This window comes from Cupressus sempervirens, chromosome 5 (genome assembly GCF_028749045.1).
Source record: "Cupressus sempervirens isolate cs-2001-9-10 chromosome 5, ASM2874904v1, whole genome shotgun sequence".
NCBI lineage: Eukaryota > Viridiplantae > Streptophyta > Pinopsida > Cupressales > Cupressaceae > Cupressus > Cupressus sempervirens.
The window spans coordinates 695,652,915-695,665,621 of NC_143122.1; the positions used below are offsets into that span (position 1 = coordinate 695,652,915).

The following is a 12,707-nucleotide window of genomic DNA, read 5'->3' on the forward strand; positions in this document are numbered from 1 at the left end:
AAGCGCTCTATTAATCATCTAAGAGTTTGATTATATACAAAGTGAATTGAACTATTGAACCTCCCATATTTCTTCGATGTTTACAAGCAGGCCAACGTTTATCTCCTCCTGTCATTTTAAAAGAGAAAAGACCAACATTCTTGCCAACTCATATAACGAATAAGTAAGTACATTAATGAGGAGATAGAACAACATTCGCTTTCTCCATCATTTACAAGAGGACAAAAAAATCTCATCTTATCCGAGGAGCAAGACTGAAGCATGCAACGTCTGCAGAAAATGTTCAGGAAAGGAGTTGAACAATAATAGCCCATTTCTGATCCAAACTTAACAATCCCTAAGCTAATTGGCTTCAGTTTTCTATAACCCATTTGTTCGATGATGAATTATAGTTTTTTTTCCGATGATGAATCAGTGTATGTGATTCAAGGAAAATATGGACAGTAAATCCAGAAGAATTCTTGAAATTAATCTCTAAGCTGCTGTAACCACTGTTTTAATCCTCTTTATGGCTTGTATTGGCGAAGAGCTCTGATACTCAAAAGAAATAGTTTTAATTGGATATATCAGTGCCTTATCACAGGGTAAAAAGCTTAACATTAGAACTGTTTAAGATAGTAGTTTTCTACAATCTATAATTATGCAAATATATTTCTGGGATTGATTGGGTATCATTTGTTAATATCGACCTTTCAGATCATACTCTACAATCTATCATCAAGACGAGAGAGTTCAAGGAAACATGGATGGTAGAATATGATCTGATATTAAAATCCCCAAAACATGCTTCCATTAAAACTGTTACTCAAAACTCCACACAAAATTTCTTACCACATAATCTTCAATTTGAAAAATTGAATTGTCCCTCTGTCAAGAAGGGATTGACAAAGATTCAATACAAAACAATTGAAATCATTAGATTAGATCTGTGAAGCTTCCACAGTTTAGCATAAATAAGTTTTATTTTTATTAGACCATAAATCTATATGATCTAATCCAAAAGAAAGCCTGTTGAATATTAGGTTAAATCACAAATGGCGAATTGACTAATTTCAGTGTGAGCGCACTGGAAAACACACTATTTAGGTGAAATTTGTATGAACAGTGTAATGTATTATAAACATATATTTGCCAACTAAGAATTAGAAAGGCAGGAGGACAATGGTATTCAAAACAAATGAAGATAAGCATACAAGTAACCAAAGCCTGAAATCCAAAAATTAATTGAAGTTTAAACTCCACCTCCTGCAAAGCTTAAAAAATCTGAGCTTCTTATATTAATATATAATAAAAACTACAACACTTACAAAGTGAATACATTACATCTGTGCTGATACTGATAGCATGATGGTTAACAATCTGCAAGAAAGAAGCTGAAACAACATGTTCCATTAAGCTAATGGAGGTTAAACTTGGTGCTGAGAAGAGACAATTATAACACCAGCTGGCTGGCTGCGAACATATCATGATGATTTCAGCCCACTTTTAGCTTCTGGGGACATAAAAACAAGCAATGCTCCAGAAGCTAAAAGTGGGACTTTTACTATCAATACAAAAAATTTAACCCTAAAACTCTACCTTCCATAATTTGAATCCCTATATTACCACCACCATAACTGACCAACCTTCTTAGCACTGTTATAAAAGTAGCACCACTTTCACCTTCTCTATATTACAATACATATATAATCTTCATCAAGAGTCTGGATACCTTAATGTTGACGTAGTAGCGACTATATCTCCGATGAAATCTCTCTCCACTACACTTAAACATGGTGTTTTTCTTGACTATCTAGAACTCTTATATAACTCTCTTCTTCTATATCTTACTTAGTATTATATATATATATGCCCAAAGACAAGGTTTTTATACATTCATGTTCACCTGTTATGGAGGGGATTTGGACCAGTTGGGACCACTCTTTTTTCTGCTGTAGTTGTGTTCCCCTTCATCTCCATCTGCCTTGGAGGAGGACTAGTGCATGGCAGATTGTTCTTTGAATGGCATGGATCAATAAAGGGCTTATGACCCTTTTTGACATTTTTATTACCATTTCCAGTACTAAAAACAGCTGATTGCCTGGATGCTGATGTGAGACTGAAACACACTAAGCTTAATAGCACAATCAGAATCCATGCCTTTCTATGTCCCTCAATCATGGCTCCTGCAACAATTATACCCACAAACATATATACACAATTAAGAAACCAGATAAACCTCTTGCATCATCTCTGTATATATGTCACAAACCTTGTTCATCATCTGTGTATATATGTCACAAACCTTGTGCATCATCTGTGTATGTATGTCAGCAAATTATACACGGCCCTGGCCCCTCAGGAATTAAACCATGTCACGAGATCGCTCAGCAACGGACGGTGATAAATGTGATCAAGGATTGAATCATTGCAGCTTTTCAAGATGGGAGTTTTGTACCTGGACCGTATTGATCCAAGAAAACAAAAGAGAAATAAAGAAGTTTTTACTGCCTGCAAATCAATCCGTGGAGCCTATAAATGCAAAGTTAAAAGACCATCTGAAAAATGATCACGGGGCTTCATGCTCTTCCATTAAATCCACAACTCTGCTTCTCCTCCTCATAAAAAAACCATCTTTCACCCACAAATCTGATGAACACGAACCAGAAAAACCTGTACATGAATATTCATGAACACCGGCTCATCACTGTCCTCATGCTACTCTATAAATTCAATGCACAAATTAATACACCAATAAATACTGCATAAACTTGCAAAATTCAAAGCTTTCATCGTCATTCAATAACACATTCAAATACCCGCCGCATGTTTTTACTAAATACTAACCATTTTTGTTTGTTTGTCAACTAACGGCGAGTGCAGAAAGTTGGAATTCTTCCATAGTTCGGAGATTTCGTCCTTGTCAACTAGAAGATTGGATACCGCCAACGTGGTCTGCCACGTCATAAACGTCATAGGCTCCGGTCATGAAATTGGCTTTGGTTACTGGAAATATTTGAAATAATAATATATGTAATGAAATCTCTGGTTCTTCTCGTTTTGGTTTAGTTTTTGGTCCTCCTCGCGAATTATAATTTATTTTTTAAAACATCTCTTTAAAGATTTATATAAAACTCACATGGAAGAAGTGTAGGAGGGAAGAATTCTTTAAGGCCCCGTTTGGTTGGAGAAGATAAATTTGTGTCATAACCAGGTTATCTTATAACCAGGTTTTCGAAAACCTGGTTTTGTGGTTTGGAAAGCTAATGGTCCGTTTGGTTGACACGGAAGATGAATATACCGTGGACCCCACAATATTATTAAAAAAACTGTCATAAAATTCAAAACCTGGTTTTAATTTCGAATTCCACCTTTTTGTTGGAAGAAACTTCTTCCAATTTTTGACCAAAATTGGAAGATGAAATTGAAAACCAGGTTATGATTTTAACCAACCAAACACTAAAGTTTTTTTGCAAAACCTGGTTTTACCCCTGATAACCCGGTTTTGGCCCTCATCTTCCAGCAACCAAACGGGGCCTAAAATAATAGATGAAATGAAATCCACGCTTCTTCTCTTTTATGGTTTTGTGTTTTGATGTTCGTTTTCAAAAAATTATATAAATTTCATATGAAGTGTACAAGTGAAGAATGCGTTTATATTCTATTTTTCGTTCACATATTTCTTATCTGGTCTTTTATTATAACTTGTACCCATGGTAGTTAGAATTTGTAGATTCTAATTGAAAGAATTGTGCAGATTTTTTTGTCATCTGTAACACACGACTATTAGGATGTTTCCACATAAGTATTGCGCATGGTTATTGGGGGCATCTCTAAGTAGGTACCAAACAACACTTCATTTAATGACCATTTTTTGGCACTTGTGTGTATAATGGATGCCCGCAATGTGTATTGCTACTAATTAAAAGCTAACAAAACAATTATAAGTAGTTAAGTTGCATATAAAGACAACCAAGAAATGGTCATCAAAATCAGACGTAGCATTTAGTATTTGAGGGTGCACAAAGGTTCAAATATAATAGCTACTAGTACACTTCCCCTAGTAATGTTACCTCTAACTTCAAGCATCTTAAGTGCCTAAATAATACATTAGATTTTAACTCTTTTTTTTAAAGTTCTCTTTATGTGCAACTTAAGTTCTTATGAGAGACATTAAATCTCCACAATCCATGTTAAATTAATGTGTTCTTTCTAAGATTCAACGTGTGAAAATCATTTTGCATCAAATAAGAGCAAAGAGAACATTTTGGATCACACTCCATGATCCATTATCATGAAAGGAGAAGAGCAATGAATTGCACACCAAGGAGGGATAAAAAAGGAGGTGAAGGAGGAAAATGCAAAAAATCCAAGGCATGAAAGACAACATCCAAGAATTAAGAGAGAGAAGAATAAGAGAGGGAAATAAGGAAGTTAAAAAGAAAGAGATAATAACTCAAACAAAATAATAAAACTAAACCAACAAGGATAATAATAAAGAAAAGAGAGACCACTTAAAAAGGGAATAACTGAAAAAGGAATAAATAGAGAAACAAGTTATCATTGTGCATCCAAGGGTAAAAAAAAAGTCATTTCGAAGTGACATCTTATACACATTATTTATTGCCTCATTAACCATTTATTTTGACTACCACATAATTTGCACAATTGATCAATACCACTCCATAAATGCAAGAATATGTGTGCACTATAGGTCCACACCTCTTACAACTTATCCTTTGTGGCTCCTTATACTTCTTGACTTGCAATTTGATACTGGACTCTAAACGATATGTGAGATACCATTGCATTTACAATTGAACCTATCAAGATACTTCTTTGATTATCACTCCACTTGTAAATTACATTTCACTTACAATACAATCAGTTGCAATTATATTACTTTAATAATTACTTCACCTAGTTAGATGCTACTCTTATTTCTTCACCCATAGAGATATCACACTTCATCTACTACTTCATCTATGAAGTTCAAGATATCAAGCATGTTTCTTCACCTACCATTACTAAATCCTCCTCCTTCAAGAATACAATAATGTACATGCTACTTTATCTCTATGTGTGCACCCACACACATACATATCTACACTTGTGTCTATACATGAATGCATACAAAAATACATATATGAATTTGTATAAATTTGTATATATATATGAATTACCAATTTGGCTTTGGACACACATTTTGAAGACATCATTTTGTCTAACTTAAAATAAGTGATGATGGAAGAGAAGTTAACACATTATATGCTATTGTGAAGATAAAATATAATTAGATATTTTAAAATGACAACAAATAAAATAGATTTTTTTTCTCAACTAAAAACTAAGGATGCAAAATAGTATCATTCAAACTATTAACAAACTAGAGATCATAGTAGTACTTCTACTCTACTAAAACTATAAATGTAAGCTAGAAGTACTACTATGATCTTTGGTTTGTTAATACCACTCTGCTTGCTCAAGCTGGAGTAGTACTAGGATGGGTGACCTCTTAGGAAGTCGTGGTGCTTCACCTAGATCCAATGAGTGCTAAGTGTTCCATTTATTCTCATGAGAGATGGATTCATGTGAATCACCACTCATGGAATATAGATCAATGAGTTTGACTCAAAAAACTATAAGGTTAAATCCTGATAGCAATATCACAATTTGACTTGCTATGGAAACTACCTCCAACTTATCAATTGATGAGCTTAAGGGGATTTCTAATGAATGGAACACAAGGCACAAAACTTGGTGAAGGTTTCACAAATTATGTTGCAAGAAGAGTGGGCTTAATCATGGAGGAAACTCTGTAGTTAAGTGCGCTTAAGCTGGAGTAGTATTGGGATGGGTGACCTCCTAGGAAGTCCTGGTGCTCCACCTCTGTGAGCATCACCTAGATCCAATGAGTGCTACGTGTCCCATTTATTTTCATGAGAGATGGATCTATGTGAATTACTATTCATGAAATATGGGGCAATGAGTTTGACTCAAAAAACTACATAGTTAAATCCTAATAGAAATATCACAATTTGAGTTGTTGTGGAAAATACCTCCTACTTATGATGTGAAAACCAATTGTCTAATAAACTACAAACTAAAATGGTCTTATAATCTGCACAGGGAAAAACTAAAGGATCCTCATAGATAAACTAGAAACAAAAACTATAACTTAACCACGTTGCAACTGAATCAAATAGACACCCAAATAGCCTGAGAACATCAAACTTCTTTATCTTTCTCACTCCCCTTGGTTTTGACAACAACTTTATGTAGTCATCAGTTCCAAAACAACTCCTTATGATCACTATCTCTTGCATTCATTTTATTCCACAATTCTTGTTGAAGAAGGCATAGAGTAGTTGCACAAGAATGCATTACCTTCAACACAAAGTGAACGACCCATAAGAAAATCTCATCCAATATTTCCACCTTTTTATTTTTATTTTTTGGATTTCAATCCCATTTTTTACACATTCCACAACCCTCTCCATCAACCGAGTGGTCACCTATGTCCATCTTTTTTTTCCTTTGTTCATAGAGGCATGAAGGGAGGATGTGATAATCATTCGAGAAATACTCTTGCTTCATCCTCCTGCTTAAACTTTGTGAGGTCTAGGGTTTTAGTTTTAATGTTGTCGAAGACATGGGTTGACCTAAGACTATTCCTAGAGGTAGCTTTTTAGAGACTAACTTTTTAGACTCCTTGTTATTATCTAAGTCACTAATGTCCTTCTCAACAATATTTATTTTCCTAGTAGTCTTCTTCTTCATCCTAGGTTTGGAAGCAATCTTATGGACCTATGGTGGGTTTCTATGGCTACCATATTTGATTCCACTAGGTGGATTTTAGGATTAATTTTAGGTTTTTAAAACTTGTTTTGGCCTTAATCTTCCCAAGATTTTCTTTTTTGGCCTTTTTTGTCAATTTTTGGTTGGGACATAAAGATAGGGGAATCTTGGAGTGTGGGTGGTGGGGACTTAGGCTTCTTCAGACCCTTCTTTTTACTTGTTTGGGTAGATGTTTTACTATTGGGGGTCTCAAGGAAGAAGGGGCACTTTGGACTAGGACATTTCTAGGGGGACATTGAACAAGATGGAATTTATAAAGCCTAAGAATAAGACCTTGATGCAAGATAATAATTTTTTCCCCTTATTCTATACATTCCCTAAACTCATTTATTATAGACTTAAGGGAATAGAGAAAATAAAAAGAAAAGGAAACTAAATCATGGTATTCGAAGTGATTAAGTAGAGGAAAATGGTAGTAATAATAGACATCAAAACACCCTTCCATGTGCTAATGTATTTCATAAGAAGCATACATAACTTGTCTTGGGGTCCCAAGAGCTCTTTTCTGTCAAAGCTGCCACATAGCTTAATTGGTTCTTCTCCTTTGTAGAAAAAATTTGTTGATGATTTTTTTAATCTAGCACATGACTAACTTTCTTCAGTTTTGGCCTCTAGTTAAAAGCTCAATAGCTTAGGTAATTACCTCCTAATTTACTTTGAAGGTAATACACCTTATATAACCTCCCTCTTGTTCTAACTATTTACAAATTAGAGGGAATGACATTCATCAAACCCATTCACAACTTCCATGAATGGAAAGAACCCCCCTCATCCAAAACCATCCATAGTATTGGGTCATTGCAAAAATTTTCTTCTTTCTAGTCTGGTTCGACCCAAACCATATCCCCACCTATTTTGACCTCCATTTTTGAAAGACCAGTAATACCCACGACAACACTCTTGCAAAACCAGAGTAGCTCAATATAATTGACAATAGAAATGTCAAAATAATCACCCATAAAAAGTCACAAAAGGGTAAAATTATTGTCATAAATGACCCTTCCCAAGGAAAGTATAATCTAGCCTAGGAAGGCACATGGAAAGCCTTTTTACTTGAACTTAGCCTTATCAAGTAATAATTCATAGTTATAAACTTGCAAATAAGTCCGAGTGATTAATATGAAATGATCAACATGTTTAACCATGATTATCTCTTCTTGATATATAAAGGATTTAAAAGACAAAAATGCCATGTTATCTTTAGTCACCATGTAATCACCAATAGTCATATCAATTCCCATTGACATCATTTGAAATTAAATTCATATAGCATATAATTACCACCCTCTCCAAGATGAGGCAAGTAATTCAATATCCTTTCCTTTGAAGTTGCACTTTGTTCAACCACTTTTCTAGATTTTGCATCCCCATTGAGATTATTTTTGGCATTCCTTCCCTATAAGGGCTTTATATGTTTTAGGAGGTTGGAAATCTTCCTCCAACATAGTTGGCTTTTTTAAATCTATTCCAAGAGCGGCCAAAGAAACTACCATTGAATTTCCTTCCCTAAGTGTCTGCTGAATGAGGAATTCATCCAACTCTCTTAACATTATCTTGACATCATTAAGAATATTCACAATTCTCCAGCTTTCATCCATATTACCTTTTAAGGATTCAATGATTAGTTGAGCCTCCTTCAGTAATATGACTTTTTTTATTGGTTTCAATAATAAATACTCTTAATGCCAATGGAGATGGGCAATTAAGTCCCCAATAAAGAGTCATCTTTCGCTTGATTGGATGAACAGGAATCAAGGTTCCCAGTATAAGTAGGCATTGTATTGCCATTTTTATCCCTTATAACACCTCTTCTAGCTGTCCTATCATGTCATGCTACTCCATTAAATTTAGCTTCTCCTAATATTGTTGAGGAGCAGTCCACAAAGTATTTAATTTAGCTCGCTTTTTCGAATTACCAAATTCGGAAAAAAAGAGTTAGGTAATTTCCACCTTCTTGCGAGTTCACAATCCTTCCTCAAAAGGGGCGAGTGGGATTTTCCATTTAGAAGTGCTAATATTCTTCAGAGACATAATGTTTTTTGTAGATATACCTAGAAGAGGGATGCAACATAAGGTCTAAAGTAGAGGAATGTTAATTGCAACCAATAAGAATACACAAATTAACAAGAATGTACAGAAAGCCTAATATATTTAAATTCTAGAAGGGCAAAAATTGTTAAGGAGGAAAACAATAAAATTATTTTATTTTATTGTTTAGATTCTCTTTTTACTTCCGAATAAAACAAAAGCTTCTCAATTCACACACGTCCATATTTCTCATCTTCTAACCCCTAAAAACACTCCCTACAAGTACAAAATTCTACAGAACTTTCCACACTTCTTTTTATCCTTACGATTTTGAGGATCTCACAATTCCTATTCAAGAAAAAGTATGCAAAATGAAAGAAACGTTTTCGACAAGGCCGTAGAACGGCCGGCTCGAGGAAAACTGAAACGGCAACCGACTAAAAAGACCTTCATTGTCGATACTCATTACATTTGACCGGTTGTGTATCCAGTCACTCGCTTGTTTCCTGGTGTATGGGGACTAAATGACCGGCTCGACCCGACACCAAGCACGCCAGAATATCCTGCCGGCCGAGACGCCGGCAGCCGGGGCCCCTCCGCGCCGGCTCCTTAAGAAGACTCAACCAGGGTTAAAGTTTGATGTGCATCATCATGTATGGGTGGCATGCTTTGCATATGCACGTGATAGCATTTAGGGCAAACACATGCTTCAACAAATGCATGTTCAAACGAACTTTTATCAGTGCCTTTCTTCACTCTTTAGCTTTTTAACTTTTCATGCCATTCCCCATGGTCTTGTTTTGAAATTAGGAAAAGGTAAATGTAAAATAGTTATAATAATAATAATAACAACAACAACAACATTGGAGTTTAGACACATGGGTTGTTTGTGAGACAAGGGGTAGGATACAAGGAGAAAGACAAAAGGCATTGTGAGAGTTATGTGGGGAGGAGGAGAGGAAGAGTACTTTGCAGAAGGTGCATGGGATGAGATGCTCAACTGCATGTCTCTTGGAAGGGGACTTGTAACTGTATCTTGGGATTTTTTTATTCTACAAATTCCAGAGGCTAGTTTGAGCCCTGGCTATGGCTATTGGACTAAATAGTGTATATGGATTATTTTTAAAATTAGTTAAGTGTAAATAATAAATATAATAGTGAGTTTGGTAATTGTGGTAATGTATAAAGTATCAAATGTAGAGCTAGGGATATTTAGTTCTATTTGATAATGTAAGAATGATTTAGATCTCATGTTTATTTAATATTCATTAATTTTTGGTTTGGTAAGAATTTTTAATTTTTTATCATTTTTTCTAGCATTCAATGAATCTTTAATATTTTGATATGGTTAAATGGGTCTTAATAGTTGTTTTAAAGATTTTTTTCATAGTGAAAATTTTGAAGGATAGTTTAGATCAAATAGGTTATATGAATTATATAAGTGAAGTGAAGTGCAAATAATAAATATATAGTAAATTTACATAATAGAAGTGATTTTGGTGATTATAATAATATACATAAATGTAAGGATTGATGAGATTTAGTTGTACATGTACTAATGTATTAATGGTGTGGATGTCATGCATATTAAATTTGTTCGCTATTCATTAGAAATTGACATTTTAAGTTTGATAAGCATTTAAAATATCTTAATAGCTAAAAGGTCTTTGGTTTGCTCATGAAGTTGAATAGGTCTTAATGAGTCCAGCAAGGATCAAGTCATATTGGGTGTTAGGCTCTAGCATAATAAGGAATAAGGCAAGGATCATGCCTTGGAGGATTTTAAGGGAATGGCTACTCAATCCTTGAATCTTTTTTATTTTTAGTATTGATCACTCAATACTTGAATTTTAGTTGAAGAGATTTTAGCTCAAGGCTCGTGCATTCTTATTGGATAGCTAAAAAAAATTAGTGGATGGAAAATGATGCATCAAAAAACAATAAAAAGTCTTAATGATTCAATATTAAGTTATAAATTGATTTAAGACATATAGACTTAGTCTCACATTTGGGAATGATTTAACATGATGTGCACATGAAAAATGGTCTCTTTACCTATTTGATATTTGAATTTGTCAAGGTAATGTCTAGATATATTGTTTAGGGGGTTTGTGTATTTAATGGGTAAAAATGTTCCATCCCTTTGGTAAGCTAGATTACACCTAATAAATATACCAAAAGACAATATTTATTAACATTAAAATGGTCAATATATAAATATGGTTCTTTGCTCCTTTAGAAATTAAAGCATGTTCCAGTAGTTACTTTTTTACTAATGTTATAGATTCTTTAACAATTAAATAATTACACGTTGGATGTTGCAAAATGCGATGACATAATAATATAACTTACAAAATTGTGTTAAATTGGTTCATAATAGCTAGTAAAAAGAAGAAATAAATGAATATGAAAGCATGAGGAAAATTGTTGTATATCTAGCATAAATTATTGAATACTTTGTAAATTTGTGGTTATCTTAGGGTAGGACACCATATTTTGGGTTGCTCAATTTAATTATAGGTCTTTCTTGGAAATTTGACAATTTAAACAATACATTTAATGCATTTAGGCGAGTTATATGAAGACATGTTACTCTAAGTACAAAATCAATTTAGCAAAATATTAATTTTTTCTTAGAAAGAATTTGTTAGATAACTGAGAGGGGGGTGAATAAGTTATCCTCAGACCCTTATTATCAACTTTCAACGACTTAACAACTTAAAATTCCAATATACTGACTCAATAAAATCCAATTCAATCTTTACCAGTAAATTGTTAGCTGTAATCTTCATATGTTGAGTTGCAACATTTAACAATAAACATCAAGTAAATATGAAATAATAGAAAACAATTCACCTACACATTTTGACACAATTTTTTTTAACGTGGAAACCTTGTTAAGGGAAAAGCCGCATAGAACTGGTAACCCAAAATATTCACTATTCTAAAGTGAGCTCGGTTAGTAGCCAACCCTGTTAAATATTACATGTACATTGTTGATGTGACCCTATTAGGGGATTTACACTTAAGATCATCTAGATCAGAATGTCACCTTAAAAGGATTTACAAATAAGACTGTTAAGTCCACATGGTTAAGATATTTTCTGCTACAATTGTAAGAGAGTAACACTGAAATGATCTGATAAATAATGCAACTACATTTTCTATTTTAGATCTCTATTTTGCTCATACTTTGTCCCACTTTATTCCTCTTTGGTTGAATCACTTAGACACATCACATTTGCACTTCACATGCTTGATCTTGCAATATCGTTCTGCTCAATGGCCTCCTTGATCTTGACCTTCATAAATGACTTTGATCAACGTCTGAAAACATCTTTCTCATCCCTTAAGTAGATATACTATTATTGCTTAATGAGATTCTCTAATGTTTTGCTACTTAATCAAAACTATTCGATCATCTCCTAGCTTGGATACATTGAATCTAGATACTCCCTCAACACAATTTATCCTCAAACTTTTAGCTTCTCTTTTGATCAATGAATCTCCATCCTCAAATCATAACTAATTTGATTCCTTTATTCAATTCACTCATTTAATTCATCCTTATCTTTGAAACTTCTTGATCAATCCATATTTTCATCAAATGTTGGCCTTAAATTAATTCCTCCAAAAATTGTTCTCCTTTCCCTTGCTTGGTTAACACTATTGGATACAATCATTCAATTGTATGTTGTCTTTGATGTTACAAAAATGTCAAGTATATGTCAAGCAATTGGTGTATGTCGAGATCAATTACGAGTCAAAGGAAGTTCCAGTGTATGACAAGCGTTCCATTGTTAACCAAGTTCAAAGTGAGTGTCTACCGAGCTCACTCGATC

General features: G+C 33.9%; 1 long non-coding RNA gene across 1 annotated transcript; it reads right to left on the reverse strand.

The window, feature by feature from the left end:
• Positions 1-1,246: 1,246 nt before the first annotated feature.
• On the reverse strand, positions 1,247-2,788 carry LOC149557894 (uncharacterized). The gene is made up of 3 exons (XR_016352421.1): positions 2,285-2,788; positions 1,545-2,165; positions 1,247-1,489 (listed from the first exon to the last, which is right to left on the reverse strand). It is a non-coding gene; the product is annotated as an uncharacterized LOC149557894 (long non-coding RNA).
• Positions 2,789-12,707: the final 9,919 nt, after the last annotated feature.